At 34.9% G+C, this 23,678-nt stretch overlaps 1 protein-coding gene across 7 annotated transcripts in view; it reads left to right on the top strand.

Moving 5' to 3' along the window:
* Window positions 1-1,835: 1,835 nt before the first annotated feature.
* CCDC73 (coiled-coil domain containing 73) overlaps window positions 1,836-23,678 on the top strand; it is a 280,686-nt gene continuing 258,843 nt past the window's right edge. For 3 of the 7 annotated variants that reach the window (XM_077114326.1, XM_077114324.1, XM_077114325.1), the window contains exons 1-2: window positions 2,599-2,885; window positions 14,771-14,833. The gene's annotated coding sequence lies outside the window, so the exon portion shown is untranslated. Of the gene's footprint in view, window positions 1,930-2,598; window positions 2,886-14,770; window positions 14,834-15,258; window positions 15,343-20,297; window positions 20,416-23,678 lie in introns of those variants that run through there. The other 4 variants (XM_077114320.1, XM_077114323.1, XM_077114322.1 and 1 more) reach the window with 4 other exon arrangements.

Here is a 23,678-nt window from a genome sequence, read left to right as displayed (position 1 = left end):
AGGAGGAGTGTCTAGCTAAACAAAAGTCTTCCCTTAGACCTCGTGATTTTCACAGAACCTTCTATAAAGAATCCTGGGTGGGAGGGGATGGGTGAAGTAAAGCACTCTAAGACTTTTCCTTTTTAGTCTTTAAGCATGTTCTTCTTCCTGGTTCCTAAGTGGTTGATTAATACCATCAATTGAATTATTAAAAGATACAGGAGGTAAGTAGCACTGCTTCTAGAATAAGTCTACTAATTCAGTATGTTAACCATATGAAAAATAAAAATCCTATACAATAAAAATGTTATGCTTACAATAAAAAGGGGTTTATTCCCTTACAGTAATTTTTCCATGATTTTGGATAGTCTTCAAAATATTATCTAGTGCACCATGATTTACTCATTCTTTTGTTTGAATATTTCGTTTATTTCAATTTTATTCTATTCTAGATAATCCTGTAATACATTGCTTTGTATACATAGGTTTTTTCTCCATGTTAATTCCTTAGTGTAAATTCTCTGAAGAGGAAAAAAGTGAACGTTTTCATAGCTCTTCTTGTGTATTACCACACTGCTTTCCAAAAAGACTGTACCATTTATAAAGGTACCAAAAGTACATAAGTGACTAATTTCATCACACACTTTACCAGCATTGGGAATTAGGAGTCAACAAAACATTTGTTAGCAAAATAAGTATAAAATGGTGACTGAAGGTTATTCTGATTTGCAATCCTTTGAGGAATTACAAGGGTGGTCATTTCACAGGATTCTCTCATTATTTGTAAAATAAATTTTTAAAAATATGGCTTAAGGCCAGTCTACCTGGTTAAAACTCAAAAGTATGAGGCTTTACAATTTATCAAAATTTGCTAAATACTTCAACAATAAAAAAAACTAATTATATGAATTTAAATGATCAGTTACATTGTTCTAAAGTTTTTTTCAGATCCTTCTGAGTTCAAAGATATATTTTAGGCTTTATTCAGTTTATCTATTATTGGTCCTGTCTTTTCCTTTGAGATCATTTGTATTTTTATGTTTTGAAACAGTGTATTTAATTTTTAAAGGTTTTGAAGGGTTTGGATTTATTGCTATATATGTAGTTTCCTTTATATCCAACTATTCCAAAATAGTTATTTCAAAATTTCCACTATTTTAAATAGTACTACTTAAAATATCATTGTAAAAATTGTTATTTCTCCTGTTCTTTTCTCCATTTGATTTTTCCCTTTAGAATATTATCTTAAAAAGTGGATTAATGGCTCAAAGGATACACTAAGTTTTATCGCTTTTGCTAACATAATAATGAGGTTCTTTTAAAGTGATTTAACTAAGTTCTTGGCTTAAAAACTGACACATCAATGAAACCAAGGTGTTTTTCATGGTACTAGAAACATTTATAATGAATACTTCAGAAAAGGAAAAATGTTAAAAAGCGACAATTTGTTAAACCATTTTATAATCTCTCTTCTAGGAACAAGTTGTATTTTATTTCTAACAATCATTGGAAACATTTCATTGAATTAGAAGGGGATCCCAGAGGTCATTAAGTTCAACTCCTTAACCTTTCTGTACCTTAGTTTTCTTACCACAAAAAAAGTGTATTATAATAATAGGGTTACTGTGGAGATTAAGTGAGATGATGTAAGTAAAATACTTAGCTCATTGTCTGACACACAGTAAATCAAATGTTAAGTGTTAGTCATTATTAAATTACAGCTATTATGGATAGCACATAACAGACTGAAAGGTCACATTCCATCTATTCATTCATTTCTGTTTGGCACTTATATGCCAGTCATTGTGCTAGAATTTAGAATGCAGAACTGAACCAAGCCAGACCTGTCCTCTTGGAGCTTATGTTCAAAGACACAGACAATAAACAAATATGGCTTATGAGCTGGTGATTGTGTCGTGGAGAATAAAGCAAGATGGGAGTGAGAGTAGGGTATGTGTGTAGGTGCTACAATTTTATGTAGGGTATTTGGGGAAGGTCTCCCTAATAAGGGTGATATTTGGGCAAAAACCTTTAAGGGAGAGAGTGGAAGCCATGGGGTTACCAGAGAAAAGAGAGGTCCAGATTTTTACCTGGAAGTTTGGTTAAAAATTTGAGGGCAGGGACCACGTCTTTCATATTTTGATAACACATAAAAATGATGTAGGCCTGAAATATACTGCAATTCTGTTTCAGGTAGGTGCCGGAATACGTGTGATCATTAGTGTGATTAGAGCCACAATTTCTTTTCTCTTTAGCAATTCACTTAAAATAAGTACTATTTAATTTTTTGATTCAAACTTAAAACATATAAAAAGGTACTCAGTAAAATGTCTCCCTCTCCCTCCTGTCCCCGTCCACACAGTTCCCATTGCTCCCGACAGGTGATACTCAACGCAGCTTTTTATCTTTCCAAAGTTTTTTAAAAAACTGGGTATATAAGCCAATAAATATTTTAATTAAATTAAATAAACTGAAAAATATCTAACATAAAGGACATTTCTCCAGGTGTCTTTTCTTAAAATAATCAAATTTTGCCTCAGGGCCTCAGGGACTCCCAGCTTCATCCGGGGATCTTAAGGCCTGGAAACCGGAAGCGCCTCTGAGCGGGAAAAGGTGAACCGGAAGCGCTGACCCCATCTTGTGGTACTTGGCTGAGGTAACTCGGTGCTGTCGCTAACTTGCCCCCTGCGTTTTGTAAACAACTTTATTCTTCTCATCCAGGGACCAGTCAAGGGTTTGCCCTGAATCTCTGACTGCTAGAGCTATCCCATCCTCGCTCTCGCTGCTGAGGCTCCTAAGTATCCTGTTGGGTTGGGGTGTCTGGAAACGTGGAAGAGATAATTATCTTCGGACCTAGATCTCTTTGCTTCTCATTTATTTTCCTGAAGTGGATATCCAGGCTGCCGGTTAGTAATGCGGGTTTTGCGTATTGATGATATCCTATGTGCCTTAGATTTTTTTTTTTTTTTAGGTTTGTGTCATGAATACAATGTAATGGATGTTGATAATTCCTGTGGAAATTTCCAAAGAAGTCCACCACTGGGAGATTGCAACATTTCAAAACGTTGTTGGTGGAATCTGCTTTCTTTGATAAATGTTACTTGCAGAATGCTTTCTAAGTAGTACAGAATTCATCTATTGAAATGAGCAGCTGCAGAAGTGTGTAAATTCCCATAGAAAATTTCTCAAGTAAAAAAAAATTCTTCTGGTGATTTTATTCCTTCTGAATTGCCTTGCACAGCAGATTAAAATGGTGTTACTCTGGGAAATAGATGACTGTCCTGTTAATCCCTATAATGCCGAGTGATAGATTAAATTATTTATCTCGTAGCCTCAATATTTCGTTTCATTTTGCTTTTGAAAATTATCAGTGATAACTCTTAAGGCATTTATGGAAACCCTCATAGTCACTATACTCCATTTAGAAAAAAAATGTTAAGGTTCCACTAAAAATTGTCCACTGCTTTGTTTTGTACCTTGAAGGACACACCCTATTAAAATCTTCCCACCTAAAAATCAGCAAATAATTATGTAGATGGAATTTAATTTGTGGCTTTTCACAGTTCTCTTCTGTAGCCATTTCTTTAGCCAATTTGAGTGTTTATGTTTGAGTGTTATCCTGCCTGATTTCAGGGTTGAGCTGAAGTAGTTACTGAATTTTTAAAAATTAGGTTCCCCATTCTGATGCTTTATAAAGTGTGCTAATGTAGTGTCAGAGAATATTATAATTTTTATATCACTTCATACCGTACCGCAGTATCAGGAAAGAACCTAATACTGATTTTTAAAAAAATTTATTTATTTATTAATTAAAAAAAATTTAACAACAAATGAACAAAAACTTTAACATATGATCATTCCGTTCTACATATATAATCATTAATTATTATATCACATAGTTGCAGATTCATCATTTCTTAGACCATTTGCATCAATTCAGAAAAAGAAATAAAAAGACAACAGAAAAAGAAATAAAACGAAAACAGAAAAAAAAAAGATTATACCTACCATACCCCTTACCCGTCGCTTTCATTGATCACTAGCATTTCAAACTAAATTTGTTTTAACATTTGTTCCCCCTATTATTTATTTTTATTCCCTATATTCTATTCGTCTGTTGACAAGGTAGATAAAAGGAGCATCAGACACAAGGTTTTCACAATCACACAGTCGCACTGTGAAATCTCTATCATTATATAATCATCTTCAAGAAACATGGCTACTGGAACACAGCTCTACATTTTCAGGCAGATCCCTCCAGCCTCTCAAGTACATCTTGACTAATACTGATTTTTAAATAACAGTGGTCACTGGGTGGCAGCATAGTGTTTTTAATTTTCTTTAACAGTGACTGCATCTGTAGCTGTACTAGTGTGCTGTAATGATGCTATTCTGATAGTAATCATACATACATATACACACACACACATACATACATATTGTAGATAACATATACTAAATTATTATATGCCAAGCACTGGAATAAATGCTTTATGTGTGTTATCTCATTCAACCAAAACCAAAACCAAAACCAAAACAAACAAACAAAAAACAAACTCTAAACCCTATGCTGTAGGTATTCCCATGATTCTCCTTATTCCGTATGAGAAAACTAAGGTAGGTGTTCAACCACTACTTCATGCTAACCAGGTCAAGTTTGGTTAGTTTGTAAGTTTGACAAAATAATGAAGGACTAGTTGTTAAGATGGGATTGTGGGTATTCTGATATGCCACAAGACAGGTGGTTTTATAATATGCAACAAGACAGGTGGGGAGGGGTGTGTGCATTGTTTCCAAAAGACAGTATTTCCTTAATTGTCTTCCAAGAAACACTAGTGCTGTGAGATGCTTCAATAAAAAAAGGTTCCTGTGGCCAGAATTGTAATTAAGAATTACATTTTACATGCAAGAGTATAAAAAGAAAATACACATGAGGTAATACTTAACTTTCCTGTACTCTTATATTTTCTGTTTTATTTTTATCTAGTCTAGCCTTTCATTAAAAAAATCTGATCTGAACTCCATTATATTGGATCACAGTTTACAGTTTTACTGCATTAAACCATGGAGTCTCGTTTTTTGTGTGAAATATTTATTAATGGAATATTCTTTGGTAAATATTGATATAATGACTATAGCTTAAGAAAGCAGTTGATGTAGTGGTAAATATCTTTGTTGACAGATAATATTCTTCTATCATAGTCTTAGTAATAGTCGAATGAACACAATGCTTCTTATTTGGAAATTATTCTTTATAATCAGTTTGGGCCACTAGCAGAACAAGGTAAAGAAGAACAATTTTGTAGATTAGAATTTCCAAAGTATGTTGTTTGGAACACGTTTCTTAGAATGTTGGTTTGTCCTGTGAAATACAGACAAAAAAAAGTGTTTCACGGTCACAAACTTGGAAAATTTGAGTTAAACTTAAACAGCTTCCAACCATGGTAACGGGACTATTAATCTCTGAGATGGGGACTTTGTATGCAACATTTCCCAACTTTATTTGACCACAGAAGCTATTTTTGGAGGTGTATCTTGTGGACTTTGTGCCCCTTCGAACACACTTTGGAAAATGCTCATGTAGATAATTAAGGCAAAAATGCTTTTGTTACAATGTATATATTTTAGGTGAAAATTTTATTGTAAAATATTGACATAATTTTCATAATTCGTTTTTTCTGTTTGCTAATGTAGAAATGATAACAAAGTACACCAGGAAACCATTCAACTTTCTTAATGTTCTTATGATCTGTAGAAACTTTCTGTTAATGATAAGGAAAGCTTTTATAAAATTATCTGGCACTGGTTAATTTAATACAGAGTTAAAACTTTTATTTTCATTTCAAGTTCATTGAGCAATAAAACTTGAGCTGCTTTAGAAGTAACTTTTATTAAGATATTTTGGCAATTCATGCTTGTTTATTTGGAGATATTTGGAGTTGAGTTTAATTAAAGATTCAGGTATTTTAAGAAATATTTAAAGAATGCCCTGTATTTTACTTATAAGGTGGCCCAAATTAAATTCCCTATATTTTATTTTTAAGGTGGCCCAAATTAGTGTTGATATGCTTGACTCAAAGATCTCGTTTATGTTCTTTAGTTAATTTAGTTCACGTTATGGCTCTGTAATGGTCCTTATAATGCATTTCCAATTCTCTTATTTCCTCCACACATCTCAGACCCTTGATGTTTAGAGTTTAAGTATTAATAAATATCTAAAATTCAAATATGAAATCTCCACCCTTTTTTAAAAAAACAAGGAGAAATTTGGTAAAGATTTTACTGTGACTAGAAAATATTTTACTCTTAGCAATGTAAATATTTTCTTTCAAGAAACTAAAAAAAGTATTTTTCATAATCTACATCACAGTATAGTAATTCCATAAAATATTTATCAAATGTCAGCTGTGTACCTAAAGCTCATTTCCCACTTGGAGCTTAATAAACATTCTACAAACATGAAACAGTTAGCAAAAAAAGAAAATTATTTAAGACAACATTGTAAATTGGCATAATAAAGTCCAAAATTTTGTGGAATAGACAATAAGAGAATGGGGCAGTATACCCAATAACGTACTAATTGTATGATATAAACAACAAGCACAGTTCAGATGAGGAAAAATTGATGTAAGCTGTATTTGTATGAAACGTTTCACAGAGGAGATGAAATTCGGTCTAATTTAAAAATTTATTTAAATAGAGAAGTTAGAGGAAGGCATTCTGTATGAGAGAACAGAATGTATGAAGGTATTAGTTCAAGCTTCTTAACATGACATAAAAGATTCCCTAATACCTGCTAGCTTCTCAAGACTCATCTCATCTTCTTCTATCTATTCCCTTACAGAATAAGAAAAAGGTCCTTTAATCCTGTATAGATTATTGTAATGCCTGGATGCATCCTAGAGTATATTAAGCAGATAATCAAAAAGTATTGGCAAAGTCCCCTGAGGGATGGGAGAAAAATATGGGAGTATTAACCTTGCCATCAGGGAATCCTTGATACTGTGTCATACTTTAAGGACACCCAAATCAATAGGCCATCCCCTTGATCATGAGGCTTACTCTTGTGTAGCTTATGTAGGTAGAGGAGAAGCTTAGACTACCTATAGGCATGCCTAAGAGTTACTTCTGGAGGACCTCTGTTGTTGCTCAGATGTGGCCTCAATCTCTCTAGGCCCAACTCTTTTTTTTTTTAAATTTATTTACTAATTAAAAAAATATAGCAAACAAAATAAAACATTAACATAGATAATCAGTAATTCACAATATCATCACTTAGTTGCATATGCATCATTTCTTAGAACATTTGCATCCATTCAGAAAAAGAAATAAAAAGACAATAGAAAAAGAAAACGAAAACAGAAAAAAAAAGATTATACCTACCATACCCCTTACCCCTTGCTTTCACTGATCACAGCATTTGAAACTAAATTTATTTTAACATTTGTTCCCTCTATTATTTATTTTTATTCCATATGTTCTACTCGTTTGTTGAAAACGTAGATAAAAGGAGCATCAGACACAAGGGTTTCACAACACACAGTCACATTGTGAAAGCTATATCATTATTCAATCATCCTCAAGAAACATGGCTACTGGAACACAGCTCTACATTTCCAGGCAGTTCCCTCCAGACTCTCCATTACATCTTGACTAACAAGGTGATATCTACTTAATGCATAAGAATGACCTCCAGGATAACCTCTCGACTCTGTCTGGAATCTCTCAGCCATTGACACTTTGTCTCATTTCCCTCTTCCCCCTTTTGGTCGAGAAGGTTTTCTCAATCCCTTGATGCTAAGTCTCAGCTCATTCTAGGGTTTTTCTCAATCCCTTGATGCTGAGTCTCAGCTCATTCTAGGATTTCTGTCCCGCGTTGCCAGGAAGGTCCACACCCCTGGGAGTCATGTCCCATGTAGACAGGGGGAGGGTGGTGAGATTGCTTGTTGTGTTGGCTGGAGAGAGAGGCCACATCTGAGCAACAAAAGAGGCTCTCTTGGGGGTGACTCTTAGGCCTAAATTTTAAGTAGACTTGACCTATCCTTTGTGGGGTTAAGTTTCATATGAACAAACCCCAAGACTGGGGGCTCAGCCTATAGCTTTGGTTGTCCACACTGCTTGTGAGAATATCAAGAATTCAACTTGGGGAAGTTGAATTTCTCCCCCTTCTCACAATTCCCTGAAGGGGGCTTTGCAAATACTTTTCCACTCACTGATCGAATCACTCTGGGATTCATCGGGGCATCACTCTGGACAAACCAACAAAATCTCATGTCCTACCTGAGATTCCAAGTACTTATGATGTTCAATCAAACTATCTACATGAGTTATATTAAGAAATGCACTAGTCAAAATATAAATTTCGTACCAAATAAACATTTTTTGCTTTAGTCTCACACATAAGGTGACATTTTAAAATATTAATTACCATCTATTTTCAGCGCTCTAGGCCCAACTCTTGGCAAGTGAAATCATTGCCCCCCCCCTTACGTGGGACAGGGCATCTAGGGGTGAAAGTCTCCTTGGCAACGTGGGAGAGGACTCCCAGGGATGAATCCAGACCTGGCACCGTGGGATCGATAATTCCATCCTGACCAAAAGGGGGAAAAGAGTGTAATTAATAAACTATCAGTGGCAGAGAGGTTCAAATAGAGTCAGGAGGTGACTCTGAAGGTTGATCTTTTGCAAGCTTCAGGTAGACCTTACTACCTATCATAACCTGCCAACCCCCACCAGGACCATTCCATCTGACCCTAAAGAACACCTAGGGCAATATATAAGATTCCACCAGGGTTCTGTGAACTATAGTTACTTTCCAGAAACCTATAGGCTCCAGATGGGTCCCTGGTCCAGATAAGTCCTGAAACCTATCCTAGCCTATCCAGAACATCAGATAGTTCTATCTCCCTACTCCATGTTAGTGACAGACCCTTCCAGTAGCAAAAATTTAGAATTGCCATAACCCAAACACCTCTAAAGTGAGGAATGAAAATATCAAAGGTGGTGGTGGAGTTATACAGAAAAGATAGGATTTAATAAATGAATATGAATGCTGAATCATTAAATTGATGTCTTTTAGTCTCCAGTATTTTAGAACAGCTAGAAGTAAAAACCTAAAATTATGAGATTGTAACCCATGTCAAACTCTGAAATATGTTCTATAACTAGTGGTAGTGTTGTGCTTTGAAATTTATAGCTTTTTGGTATATATGTTATTTTTCACAAAAAAAAGAAGGGAAAAAAGTCTATTGTGATGATTAAAAAGTATTTAAGTCCTCTAGCCTCCTATATTGTGGAGCAGCTAGAAGGAAAAATATGAGAAAGATCGTATGATAGCCCATGACAAACCCTGAGATCTGTCCTGTAACTACTTCTTAAGGAGTGCTTTGAAAACTTTGCTTTTTTATTTCTTTGCTTTGTATATATGTTATACTATATGATAAAATGTTAAAAACTTTGTATCTTTGTCCTTTCATCTTATCCTTCACTCTGCTTTCTAAAAAAGAGAAGAATGTTATTTTTTTCCTGAGGCTAATCATTCATCTAAATAATTCGCCTCTACCTAACTCTAAGACCATGCTCCTTTGATTATCCTCTCATTTTCCATCTTTAATCACTTGAGCTTTACTGATGTCTTTCTACAAGATATAAGATGTTTGAGTTTTTCTCCCATCTCCTGCCTTTCCTTAATTACTTATTATCTTAAACTGTCCACCTTATATCTCATTTTGTGAAAACTGCTTAAGCGACCTGTTGCTTTCCAGATCATCTTGTGTCAGTGTTTTACTTTCCTGGCTGCTAAAGGAAATACCATGCAATGGGTGGTTTAAACAACAGGAATTTATTGGCTCACTGTTCGGAGGCTAGAAGGCCAAAATTAAGGAATCATCAAGGCAGTGCTTTCTTTCCAAAGGCTGACATTCTCTGACCGGCTGCTGGCAATCCTTGATCTTTGGCTTTTCTGTTAAATTACAGTGCATGTGGTGGTATTTTCTTTCTCTTCTCTATTCTGTTGACTTCCAGTTTCTGGCTGCTCACTGTGGCTTTCTCCTTGTGTGTTTGAATTTCATTCTTCTTACAAAGGTCTCCAGTATGGGATTAAGACCCATCCTGATTGAACTGAGCTACGCATTAACTGAAGTAACCCAATCAAAAAGTTCTCTTTACAGTGGGTTCACATCCACATGAATGCATTAAGTTTAAGCACATATTTTTCTGGGGTACATAACTCCAAGCCACCAAGGATAGGTGGTAGTATTTTCCTTCTCATCCTTAAGCCAAATTTTATTTCCCCAAATTCAGGGGCCATCTCAAAATCCTTCTCTGTTTCTTGAATTCCTCAATAGCCTAAAACTTCTCCGTAGTTAATGAAATCAGAATTTTACAGCTAAAAGTCATGCTAGACACCATCTACTCTAATTTGCTGTTAGACTTAAATTTATGCAATGAGACTGAATATTTATGAATTAACAGTCAAATAAAAATTTAAGACTAATTTAGCATCCTTATTTTATAGCTGAAGTAAGTGAGGGTCAGGCACTGTGTATTTTCAACTCTGAACACTTTTTGCTTTTTTTTTTTTTTTTTTTACCATGTCTTTTATATCATGCTTGGTGTTACCATGTGGGGGTTTACACATTTGAATATATGCCTTATCCATCTTTCTACATTGTAAATGCCTTGAATGTAAAAACTTTTGACTCAAATTTCTATCACCTACAGTTTCTTGAAGAGAAATTTGTTGAATTATGTCCCTCTTGTTCTTTGTGTCTCTATAAATAGTCTTGTTTAAGAAATCCATAGGTGGATACTCTTCCTTTTCCTTCATTACATGATCATTCTCTAAGTCCCAGCTTTGTGATATTTTCTTTAAGTATATCTATCACAGTTACAGAAAACACTCTGATTGCACATGCTACATTCTTTGATTTGTGATCTCCAAGTATATGAGTGATCTGTTGAAATCAGTGCAACATTCAATGCAACAAATATTAATTTAATATTTGCCTTTTGTAAATTACTGTGTTAGGCAGTGTGAGAATACAAAACAGTGTAAAACTTGGCCTCTGCTCTCTTGCGCTGTAATGGCTAAGACAACTGTTGTTAACACAAGATAGAATTTGAGTACAAAATATAATCATTTCCAGAAGAATTGATTCTGGACAAAAAAGACCCTGTGGCCTTTCACTTTTAGAGGGAGTTCAGAATGTAATATATATGAAATATTAAGAAATGTATATTTATAATACTATTAGACTAAAAGGGGTCTTGATGGGAGTTAAGAAGGTTCTCATTGAATTTGTAGCATCCAAGGTCAAATGATGAAATAGTGTTTATGTATTTTGTTTGGTCATGTTTGGTAATTTTTTTTTTTTTTTTTTTTTTTTTTTTTTTTTTAAAGGAAAGACAGAGAGAAGGAAGGAAGGAAGGAAGGAAGAAAGGGAAACATTTTTTTTTTTAAACATTTTCTTGTTTTATTGTATTTTGTTTCTTTGTTTTTGTTACATGGGCTGGGGCCGGGAATCGAACCGAGGTCCTCCGGCATAGCAGGCAAGCACTTTGCCCGCTGAGCCACCGCGGCCCGCCCATGTTTGGTAATTTTTTCTCAGTTTTTTTTTCAGTCTACACATACACTAGCTAGTGTGTAATTAATAAGTACAGTTTTACCCACAAGGGTTCATTAAACATATTTTATACTTAAACAGTGTATTAATAATTATTTATGAAAGAGATATGCATATAAGACTGATTGGGCATTTAGTTTAATTCATAAGAGAATTCCTAAGAATAAAAGGCAATATGATAAAACCAACTTACAGGGTATTTAAGAAAAAAAAAAAGAAACTTGGAAGTTATAAAGCTCCTTAAAGATTTTTTTAGAAAAAAAGTTTTAATTACTGAAAAATCAAATTATTTTTTATATTTTAAAGCTGTTGTTGACAATTTTGTTCATACGCTTTGAATCTTTTAGCTAATGTCAAAGTCTACCAATTGTTATTATATGAAATGATAGTGTGAAATTGATGCTGTTATAATATAACAATAAGGACGTGACTCGTATTTTATGTACACATGCATTCAACTGTAGTGACAAATGGCTTCATGCTGTGTGATTAAATGCATATTAGCGTTTGCCCTAGGCATTTGATTATTACCATCTTTACTTCATTACATTACCACACTGTATGGCCATATAATTTATAAGATAATACACACATCACTTTGTTGCTGATAGGAATTATTCTGTTTTATGGATGGTGTCCTTTAATTTTGCCTTTCATGGATTATAAAATTGGTTAATATCTGTTGAAGTGAATCACTGGAGAAGCAAATAAAGATGTTGGCCTCAGGTCACAGTGTCATTTGTGATACTGGCAAAATCTTATAGGCTCATTTATCCCTGTACATGATTGATAATAGTATGGGTTAAATGGAGAAAGCTTTGCTTCCATTAAAGGATCATCATGAATGAAGACCTCCCACTTAAAAGTCAGGGCTGATGAGAAAAAAAGAGACTATCTACAGGTCAAATTAAATAACTTAAATAATTTAAGTAGAATGACAGTGTAATTTGTCCATTCTGTGTTATTACTCTGACCCTATCAGGATTATAGGCTAACTTACCTTCTACTGTAGCGTATTTAAGATGTAATTTTTAATAAGTACCTTCAAAAATAAAAAGCCTTTATAGCTCTTAAATTGTGGTGAAATATAGACTTTTATTATGTGCTTTTGAAAAGGCTGTTTTTTTAAAAAAAATTATAATATTTGTAAAATATAAAATCAGCAGTATGGTTGAGGTAATGCATTATATTGACCTTATTTTAAAATGTTTATTCTATTTTATAATTAAGTATTTATTATCAATAAAATAATGAAATTATTTACAATAATACATTAACGAGACTTTGAAATGAAATGTTAAAAATAAAGTCAGCATTTTTTGATGGCTACTTTCCTATATGGAATAACTGAGTTTCACTATTCATGTTATCTTTTAAAGTAGGGAAAGGCATATGCTTTTGTGTGTGTGTGTGTGTGTATGTGTGTTTAGAGTGCATTGGCGGGCAATCGAACCTCGGTCTCCCACATGACAGGCAGACATTCTACCACTGAGCCACCTGTCCACCCCATATATGTTTTTGTAGATTTCTGTAATAAAAGCAGTATTGAAATGTGAGAGTGTTTTGATCCAAGAGTAAAGTAAACATGAAGCCTCAAATGAAAGGTTATATGACTTTCTTAAATGACCAAAAAGCATGTTTTATGCATGTAGGCTTCCTTATTTCTTGTTCACTGGCTATTGAGCACCTACTATATGCCAGGACTTTACATACATTATCTTATTTAATCTTCACAACTATCCTGTGAAATAAGTATCATAATCCCTGTATATAGGAGGAAACTGAAATCCAAAGAGGTCATACAAGTAGTAAGAGAAAACAAAATTTCAATTCACATCTGTTGAGGATCTGTTATAAGAATCTATAAAATTCATATGTCTTTTTCAAAAGCACGTAATAAAGATCTATATTTTACCACAAAACCTCAGAGCCTGGTACATTTCTCACTTTAACAAGCTGTCTATAACAGCATTTTAAAACATTTCTTTCACTGTGACCCATATGTGAAGATTTCTGATTCTAACGTATTCTTTTGTTTGATTTCATTAAACTAAATGCTGCTGTAATGAAACTGATTTTATATATTTCTAAAGGGTCACAATTGAAGTAATTCTGTATCAACTTAAAACATGCGCAAAAAAGTTTTTCCTTTCATTATAGTCTATTTATAGAAGAGGAGAATGAAGGGGAAAAAACTCATTTAGACTATCATCCCTGTAAAACAACTACAATTAACACTTTATTTTGTTTTTTTCTTTTAATTATTTTCTTATTTTTATAATTAACATTTTGATATATTTCCTTCCAGTTCTTCAATGATATTTATATTGGTAGTTTTAACCCTGGTGCCTATGTAATTTTAAATCTTAATTTTTAAAATTTAGTATTTATTTTAAACAATGTGATGTGTGAACATAATATAAAGAATTAAATTTACAAGGTTTGTCTAGAAAAAGAGTAATCTTCCCTGCCATTTCCTCCTCTCCAGAAGCAACCACTTTAAACTATTTTAGCTGATTCTTTGGATATTTACTTGCATATCTCCAAATAACATACTTATCAGTGCTACTTCTTGGTTTTCCAGTTTTAGGCATTATTTAATAACTTCCCATAATATAAGTGAGGATTTAGCTCTCTTTCAGTTTTTATTCTAACCCCTAATCCCTTCACGTACTTTCCATGCTCCCATATAGTTATATCATAATCTTGACTATATCAGTATTTATAGTTATATTATTATGACTACATTATTACTATTCATAGGTAAACCATTGTAGTGTTCTATGATTGCTTTTCTTTTCCTATACAACATTCTTGGATTGCCTTATTTTTTTCACTGTTGCAAATTTTTAAATGTGTTCATTATAATCCAACCCTAGACTTTTCTCAGTTACTTAAACTCTTATTATTGCATTTAAACACATCGGTAAACTGTTAATTTCTTTCTTTTAAGGAGCTTTGTACCAGAGCCTACTAAACCATTCCAGGGTGGGCAGCGGTGGCTCAGTGACAGAGTTCTTGCCTGCCATGCTGGAGACCCGGGTTTGAATCCTGCAGCCTGCCCATGCCAAAAAATAAAAATAAAAATAAACTATTCCAATCTGGACTGGTTGCTTTCTAGGTTTGCTGCACAAGTGTCATCTTGGTATTTTCTTTTACTATTCCAGGGGTTACTTTCCTCTTGTGGAGGGCTCCCTGTTTCCTGAATCCCATGTCTTCTTGAGCAATTCGTAAGTAGCTTCCAGATAAAGGGTGCATAGAAGATAAATTGTTGTGGTCACTGCATGCCTGAAAATATCTGTCAATAATTAAATTGAATTATTTAATTTAATTTAAATAATTAAATCTGAAGACTTAGTTTCTTTATTCTAGCTTTCATCATGGCTGTTGAAAACCCTAATGTATTTCTTGATCCTTTGTATAAAAAAATGTTTTTCCCTTTCTAGAAGTTTATAGACTCTTTTCATTTTCTTCATTGTTCTTTAATTTCCATTGTTCTGTAATTTCACCGTGGTGAAATAGTTGTGTTAGCACTTGATGGGCTCTTTTTTTTTTTTTTTTAATGTATTCCATGGTTTATTTTCACCTTGTATCTCTGAGCTCTTCCCATCTCAGAACATTAGACCTACCTCATTCTTTTTAACATTTTCCACAGTATGAATACTAAGTTATTTACATCTTAGAGATTATTAGAGGAAAGATTTCTTGGAGAATACAGTACTCGACCCAGGCCATACAGGTAAGATTTGAATTTGCTTCAAAGCGCTTTGCAACAATTAGTTGTAGAACAGATTTCAGAATTTGGTATGGGTACAGTTCCACAATTTTAGGTTTTTACTTCTGGCTGTTCTAAAATACTGGAGACTAAAAGAAATATCAATATAATGATTCAGCACTTATATTCATTTGTTAAACCCTATCTTCTCTGTACATCTCCACCATCATCTTTGATCTTTCTCCCGCTCTTTAGGGATATTTGGGCTGTGCTCATTCTAACTTTTTCATATTGGAAGGGGCTGTCGATAATATGGGATGGGGGATAGAAAATAGTTGATGTTCTGGAGAGATTGGCCCCTCTGCATTTCAGGACTTTATCTGATCCATGGACCCATCTGGAGGTTGTAGGTTTCTGGAAAGTTACCCTAGTGCATGGAACCTTTGCAGAATCTTACATTTTGCCCTAGGTGTTCTTTAGGACTGGCAGGAACGTTTTTGGTTGGGGTTTGACAAGCTATGATAGGTAACAGTGTCTAACTGAAACTTGCAAAAGAGTGACCTCCAGAGTAGCCTCTCCAACTGTATTTGAACTCTCTCAGCCAATGATACCTTATTTGTTACTCTTCTTTCCCCCATTTTAGTCAGGATGGCATTTGTTGATCCCATGGTGCCAGGGCCAGGTTCATCCCTGGGGGTCATCTACCATGCCACCGGGGAGACTTTGATCCCTGGATGTTATGTCCCATATAGAGGGGAGGGCAAAGATTTCACTTGCAGATTTGGGCTTAGAGAGAGAGAAGCCACATGTGAGCAACAAAAGAGGTTATCTGTAAGTGACTTGTTAGGCATACCTATATGTAGGCTAAGCTTCTCCACTACATATATAAGCTTCACAAGAGCAAGCCTCAAGATTAGGCTTGGTTTATTGATTTGGGTGTCCTTAATGTTTGACACACTTTTTGGGTTTCCCCAATGGTAAACTTTAGTAATTCCCTATTTTTCCTCCCATCCCTCAAGGGACTTTGCCAATTCTTTTTGATTAAGCTATACAAGATTAAAGGCCCTCATTGTTATTCTGGGCTCCCTGTATTTGGATTGTTTAAATGATCTATCCAGGTAGGCTGAGTTAGATTATGTGCTACAGAAAATTTAGCTTTTGTACAAAATAAACCTTTCTTCCTTTGGTCTCAAGGAGTAGATGAGGTTCTAAAATACAGACAATGTCTTCTTTACCCCTGTATTCTGAATTAGCTTAATCCTGACCTGATCAGCTTTGTTCTCATCTCTAAATACCAGATTATATATATATATATATATATATAAAACATCGTCTCAACATCCAATTGATGAGCTCTTTTAATACACAAATTCATATTTTTCAGATCTATAGAATAAAAATTAAAAGAAATTCCTTGAAACTTCAGTACACAGTGAACCCTAAATTAAATCATGAATTAAATTCATAGTACAATTATAAGAATGTTTTCATCAATTGAAACAAAGGTATCAATGTAAGGATAATAATGGGGTGGGGGCGTTTATGGGAAGCCTGTATTTAATGCATGGTTATTCTGTAAACCCACAACTTCTCTAATAAAAATTTTTTTTTTCTTTTTATTTACATGGGCAGGCACCGGGAATCGAACCTGGGTCCTCTGGCATGGCAGGCAAGCATTCTTGCCTGCTGAGCCACTGTGGCCCGCCCTAATGAACAGATTTTTTATGTAATTTATTTTCCTCCAATTTCTGTTCACTCATTGAGGGGCTTTTAGTGTACAGCGATTAGATCTCCTAGAATAATCCTTTAATTTTTTTAACCTTTTTTTCAGTTTTACATTTCTTTGACTTTTGTTCTTCTTTTTGCAAAAATTTTTGAACTTTGTCTTCCTATCCTTCTATTGGATTTTTCATTTCTGCTGTTCTAATTTTAAGAGTTATTTTTGTGAACCTTCTTTTGGTGTTATCGTCTTTTGTTACATAGATGCAATACATACTCTTATTTCAATGATAATACTAATTTTTTTGGAAGACATTTTCTCTGCTTTATCTTTGTTTTGTCTAATTGCTTTTTTTTATTTTTCAGTTTGTTATGTCCTCTGTCTTTGAAACTACTTTCTCCCAAAAGTCCAGTGGTCTTTAATTCTTTTTGCCATATTTATAAGTGGAGCATCAGAAAGCAGATGGGTGGGGCTTATTGACTGGTCTTCACCTTAGGGTGATCTGACTAGAACATTTTCTGGGAAAAATCCTGATGTCTTATTTTTCTTGGGCCACTAAATTTTCTAGTAAACATACTTTCAATCTCCTGTCTGGAAGGCTGGCTGGCTGGCAGCTGTTGTGGGAGGCCTGTGGAGGAAGAAGATTGATAGGGTAGGGTATCTCAATAATAGAAATGTGAACTTTCAATATTGTAGCCCTCTCCCTCAATTTTACCTGTTGCCCCCCATTCCAGAGAGTCTCTGTTTGACCCTCCTCAGAACAACTTCCAATGTTTTGGCCAGGTGAGGGAGGGAGAGTCATCTAGCTAACCAGAGAGGTAATAAGAGGGTAATAAGAGGATAGAGGATTGGTGGCATGTGATGTAGATCAAATTTCTTCTCAGCTTTCCCCATTTTTAACTTAGCTTTCTTATATATGGTAAATGTTAACTATTCCTCTGTCTGCTTGCTTCCAGATTTTTGTCTTACCTCCCATTCTCTTTGTCCTGAGGGTTATGCCTTAAATCTCCCACTGTCAGTTTAATGAAATGGAATTAAATACTTGTATTCAATCCTGGAACTAAATACTTGTATTCAATCCACTGTCTTTAACTGGAAGACCCTGAGTCCTGTTTTGTAATTGTTTTTGTTGATGTTTGTTTTTAACAAAACATCATAACATTATAACATTTTGTTTTTGTTGTTTATTTGTAACAAAACATTGTAACATTTAACATTATAATAAATATTTTCCTTGTTATTATATACTACACACACAGTTTTGAGAGGCAGTGTTATGAGTAAGAGTCCAACCCTGGAACCAGATTGCTGGATTCATATCTTGGTTCCCCCTTTTACTGTATAACCTTGGGCAAGTTACTTAATCTATTTATGCCTCTATTTTCTCATTTATGAAATGGAAATACTAATAGTAAATATCTCATAAAACTGTTTTGAGAACCTAAATATAAAGTATTAGAAGAACGTTTTACACATAGTAGTTGCTCAACAAATATTAGTATTATTATTATAATTTTAAGTGGCTGTATCAGGTAGTGATAATTTAATTACTTCCCTATTATTGCACATTTAGGTTGTTTCAGACTTTTCTGTCAGGCTTTTATAAATAAGCATTTAGTAGTAAACATCTGTTAGCATGAAACTTTTTCTGCATTTTGGATTTGTTTTCTTTTAAATAGATTCTTAGAAGTGGAGTGGATAGAGCAAAGGTCTGTAGAGTTTGTGACTCTTGAGGAATTATTTTTCAGAAGGATTGTTTCTATTTACATTTCTTTGAGAACTATTTAAATGTCTGTTTCACCATCCCGTTAGTAGTACTAAATATTATATTTAAGAAATCTTTCTAATTTTATAGGTGAAAATGATATGTAATTATAATCTAATGAGTCACTCATTTCTAATCTAAAGAAAAAAGCAGTTATTTTTTTGTCTTGTGTTTTAGCTCATTTACATATGCTTGGTAAGCTATTATTAAAAACTGTTGTTTATTGCCCCACATGCATTCTTCTCCTTTCCTAATAACAGTACCCCATATTTCCCTAAATAACTGTCCTTACTTTCTCAGGCATATGATGTTTGTGAGATTATCCTGGATTGACTACACCTCTAGCTCCAAAGATTGAGTTTGTTGAACTTTGATTCCATCAGTCCCCTGAACTCAGTGATTGGTTCAGGAATGGGAATGTAACCCAAACAGGCCTGAATGGGGACCTTTAGGACCATTGCTGGGACACAGACTCCTTTTTTTTTTTTTTTTTCTGAATATGAACAAGGAAGTATATAGCCTTGACGGCTGTTTGCAATCATTTTGGCACTACAAATTGAGACCTTGTTGACAGTGTAGACAATATTTAAGGAGCATTGGCAAAAATGAAAAGAATTATATTCTGCTGGTCATGTTGCTTACCTGAAGCTATGCTTGATCTAGACTTTTTAGTCAAAAAAGTCAATAGATTTCCTTTTCTGTTAAAGCCAGTTTGAGTTGTGCTTTCTCTATTTGTAATTGAAAGTATCCTACTTACTGAATTAGCAGAAATAGTTACGGAAGTGCTTCTACCTCTCCTGTCTACCCCCATCATCATGGCACAGTATTTGTACAGCATGTAGGAGAAAGTAGACCAATTTACTCTTGACCAATTGCAAACAGCCCTGAGTGCTTTGACTTTCCCAGGCTATGTCTGGCTGTTTGTAGGACTGAGAAGGTCGATGATTCTCATACCTGTAACCCATTCATGGTATCCTGTCCTAGCACAGTAGTTGGCAGTCTTTGGAAAGCATGAAGGAAATTTTGTATAAAGATGTGGAAGTAGAGCATTTCAGACAGACCAGCAAATGCAAAGGCCCTAAAACTTGAATAATTTTGGCATGTTTTTAGAACTGAAAGCTGATTTATTCAGTTCTTACTATGGGCTAAGCCATTATGCTAGGCTTTGGGGGATGCAACAAATAAATAATGCAGCAACTTTGGCTCTCAAAGCAGAGGGGCAAAGAAAATCATCTAGGGTTGAGGTACTAAAGGGATGGCACTATCTGGTACACATTTCTATTGGTAAAGTGATGTATTTTACTATAAAGAGAGACCAGGTGATAATTTAGTAGTAGTGATCAGAAAATAAAAAGAGATGGTGACTGATTTAAAAGATGGGAAGTATGCTCAGAGCTTGGAAACACCAAGTGATTTGATATACAGGAATAAAGCTTGCACATGAAAAGGGCGATTTTTTGAAAATCTATGTATAGAGTACTTAAATTTTTGCAGGTCTCCTTCCCCAGAGGAGATGGGAGTTATATGCTCTGAAAAATTAAACCCATAGCATTTCTAGTCAAGTGTACATCAGACTGTGGACAAAGATCAAGCATGGGGCTGCAAATGCAAAGTGAGTAAAAGTCTACCCATTGAACTGTGGAATCCTTAACTTCTATCTGTTATCCTTCTACCAGAATGCATGCTCTTAGTTGAAATCCTCTGCCGTCTCCTCCTGCATTCCACTGCAGAATGGAGAATAGAATTCGTCACCAGAGAAAATTAAAGGCCCTGGTGAAAAGATTTCTACATATAAGCCTTGGGAGAGGAGGGTAGGGGTCCCCTAAGGAGGAAAAGGCTGGCTTACCACCTGATCACCCAACAATGAAATCTATTAGTCATTAAGCCAATTGCCTAGAATTTCCATTCAGCTTTTTAGTTTACCATATTATTTAAAAAATAATGCTTTATTGAGATATAGTTCACATACCATACAATTCACCTGTTTAAAAGTACAATTTGATGGTTTTAGTTTATTCACAGAGTTGTACAAATGTTACCACAATCAATTTTAAAATATCTTCATCACCTGAAAAAGAAATCCATTAGCAGTCACTTCTCATTACACCACATTTTAGTTTTCTGGCTACTAAAGCAAATGCCATGCAGTGGGTTGGCTTGAACAATGGGAATTTATTGGTGCACAGTTTTGAGGCTAGGAAAAGCCCAAATCAAAGTATCATCAAGGCAGTGCTTTCTTCTTAAAGACTAGTGTTTTGGGGACTGGCTGTCAGTGATCCTTCGTGCTGGGCTCCTCTGTCACAGTGAAATGCATTGGTGACCTCTCTTGGCCTCTTTGTTCTCTTCCCGGTTCCATTGGCCTTCAGCTTCTGGCTTTCTCTCTTTCTGTCTGAATTCTTAATCTCATTCTACTTAAAAAGGAAAGCGGTGATAGAATCAAGACCCATCCTGATCGAGTAGGGCCACACATTAACTGAAGTAACCTCATTGAAAGATCTTACGATAGGTTCATACCCACAGGAATGGATTAAGTGAAAGAAAGTGTTTTTTCTGGTGTACATACAGTTCCAAACCACCACACCTCAACTCCCCCAATCCTAAGCAGCGATTGTCTATGTTTTGTCTCTGTGGATTTGACTATTATGAAAAATTCATGTTAATGGAGTTGTACAACATGTGTATGACTATTCTAAAAGTCTGTTCTACGTTAATTAGTATAACTACCCCAGCTCTCTTTTATTTGCTATTTGCATGGTATATATTTTTCCATCCTTTCACTTTCAGCCTGCTGTATATTTGGATTTAAGGTGAGACTCCTGTAAGCAGCATAGAGTTTTATCATGCTTTTTATCCGTTCTTCCATTCTCTTCCTTTCGAATGGAGAGTTTAATACATTTGTACTTAATGTAAGTACTGTTGTGCAGGACTTCTGCCATTTTGCTATTTTGTCTTATACCTTTTTTGTATTGTACCATTTTGAGTCCCTTCTCATTTCTTTCTGAATATATATTTTCGTGTATTTTATTTGTGGTTACCATGGGGCCTAAATTTAACATCCTTAATCTATAACAATAGCATTTGATTTGATACTAATTTAACTTTAATAGTATGCGCATACACGTTACTTATACCCTTCTATTCCCCCACTTTTTTGTCGTACTTGTTACAAATTATATATAATTATTTGCATTGTATGTTCAAAACCATAGGCTTATCACTACTTTTTATACATATTTGCATTTTAACACCTGTAAGAAGTAAAAAGTGGGGTCACATGCCAAAAGGTACAGTAGTAATGGGATTTATAATTATCCATATAGTTACCTTTACCAGAAATCTTTATTTATGTTACTTCTAGTGTCCATTCCTTTCAGTCTGAAGAACCCTTTTTTACTTTGATTGTAGAGCAGGTCCAGTGGTGATAAACTTCCTCATTTTTTTGTTTATTTGGTAAGATCTTAATTTCACCCTCATTTTGAAAGTAAATCTCATCTGATATAAAATTCATGGTTGACAGTTGTTTTCTTTCAGTACTTTAAATGTCTTATCTCATTGCCTTTTTGCCTACATGGTTTCTGATGAGAAATTGGTACTTAAAATATTGGGATTCCCTTATATATAGTTCATTGCTTTCTCTTGCAGCTTTCAGAATTTTCCTTGTCCTTGGCATTGGACAGTTTGATTGCTATGAGTTCTGGCATGGTTCTCTTTGTCTTTATCATGTTTGGGGTTCAGTGGAATTCTTCAATGTGCATATTCATATCTTTCATTAAATTTGTTAAGTTTATTGCCATTATTGCTTTGAATACTCCTTCTGCCCATTTCTCTCTCTCTTCTCCTTCTGGGTTTCCCTTAATACCTGTATTGGTATGCTTGATGGGGTCCCACAGGTCTTCTAGGTTCTGTTCAGTTTTTTAAAATTCTTTTTCTTTTTGTTCCTCATCCTGAATCATTTCAATTGTCCTGTTTTGAAGAGCACTGATTCTTTCTTCAGCCAGCTGCAATCTACTATTGAAACCTTCTAGGGAATTTTTCATTTCAGTTATTGTGGTTTTCAACTCCAGTATTTCTGTTTGATTCCTATTGAGAATTTCAAGGATAGTGTTCTAGTTTGCTAGCTGACGGAATGCAACACACCAGAGACGGATTGGCTTTTAATAAAAGGGAATTTATTTTGTTGGTTCTTCAGAGGAAAGGCAGCTAACTTTCCACTGAGGTTCTTTCTTACATGGAAGGCACAAGATGGTCTCTGCTGGTCTTCTCTCCAGGCCCCTGGGTTCGAACAGCTTTCCCCGGGGTGACTTCTTTCTGCATCTCCAAAGGCCTGGACTGAGCTGCTAGTGCTGAGATGAGGAACGCCGCTGCTTAGCAGTGCTACGTTGCAATCTCTCATTTAAGCACCAGCCAATTAAGTCAAACGTCACTCATTGCAGCAGACACGCCTCCTAGCTGACTGCAGATGTAATTGGCAACAGATGAGGTTCACATACTGTTGGCTTATGTCCGCAGCAACAAGACTAGGTATGCTCACCTGGCCAAGTTGACAACTGAATCTAACACAGATAGTCTCATATTTTTATTAATAATTTCATTAATGCAGGTAGTCTTTTGCTCCAGGCTGCTTTGACGTAATTGTTTCTTATACTGCTTTACTCTGCCTTCAGTACAAGTTCTGGGAGGGTAAGCCTGAGATGGTTTCCACCCAATAGATTGGCACTGACTTATAGGTATCTCAGTATGTATAGGGTAGCTCTGCTAGGGCCAGTAACCCTCATTGGGAGCACAGGCTGGCTCCCACACCACATCAGGGTTTGGGTGGGAAAGAGCTTGGAAATTCACCCTGAGCTTCTCCTCCTGTTTTTTAGGTTTCTTTGT

Source organism: Tamandua tetradactyla, chromosome 8, assembly GCF_023851605.1.
Source record: "Tamandua tetradactyla isolate mTamTet1 chromosome 8, mTamTet1.pri, whole genome shotgun sequence".
In the NCBI taxonomy this organism is placed as follows: domain Eukaryota; kingdom Metazoa; phylum Chordata; class Mammalia; order Pilosa; family Myrmecophagidae; genus Tamandua; species Tamandua tetradactyla.
The sequence above is the reverse complement of the archived record's forward strand: the minus strand, read 5'-3'. Positions and strand labels throughout refer to the sequence as shown.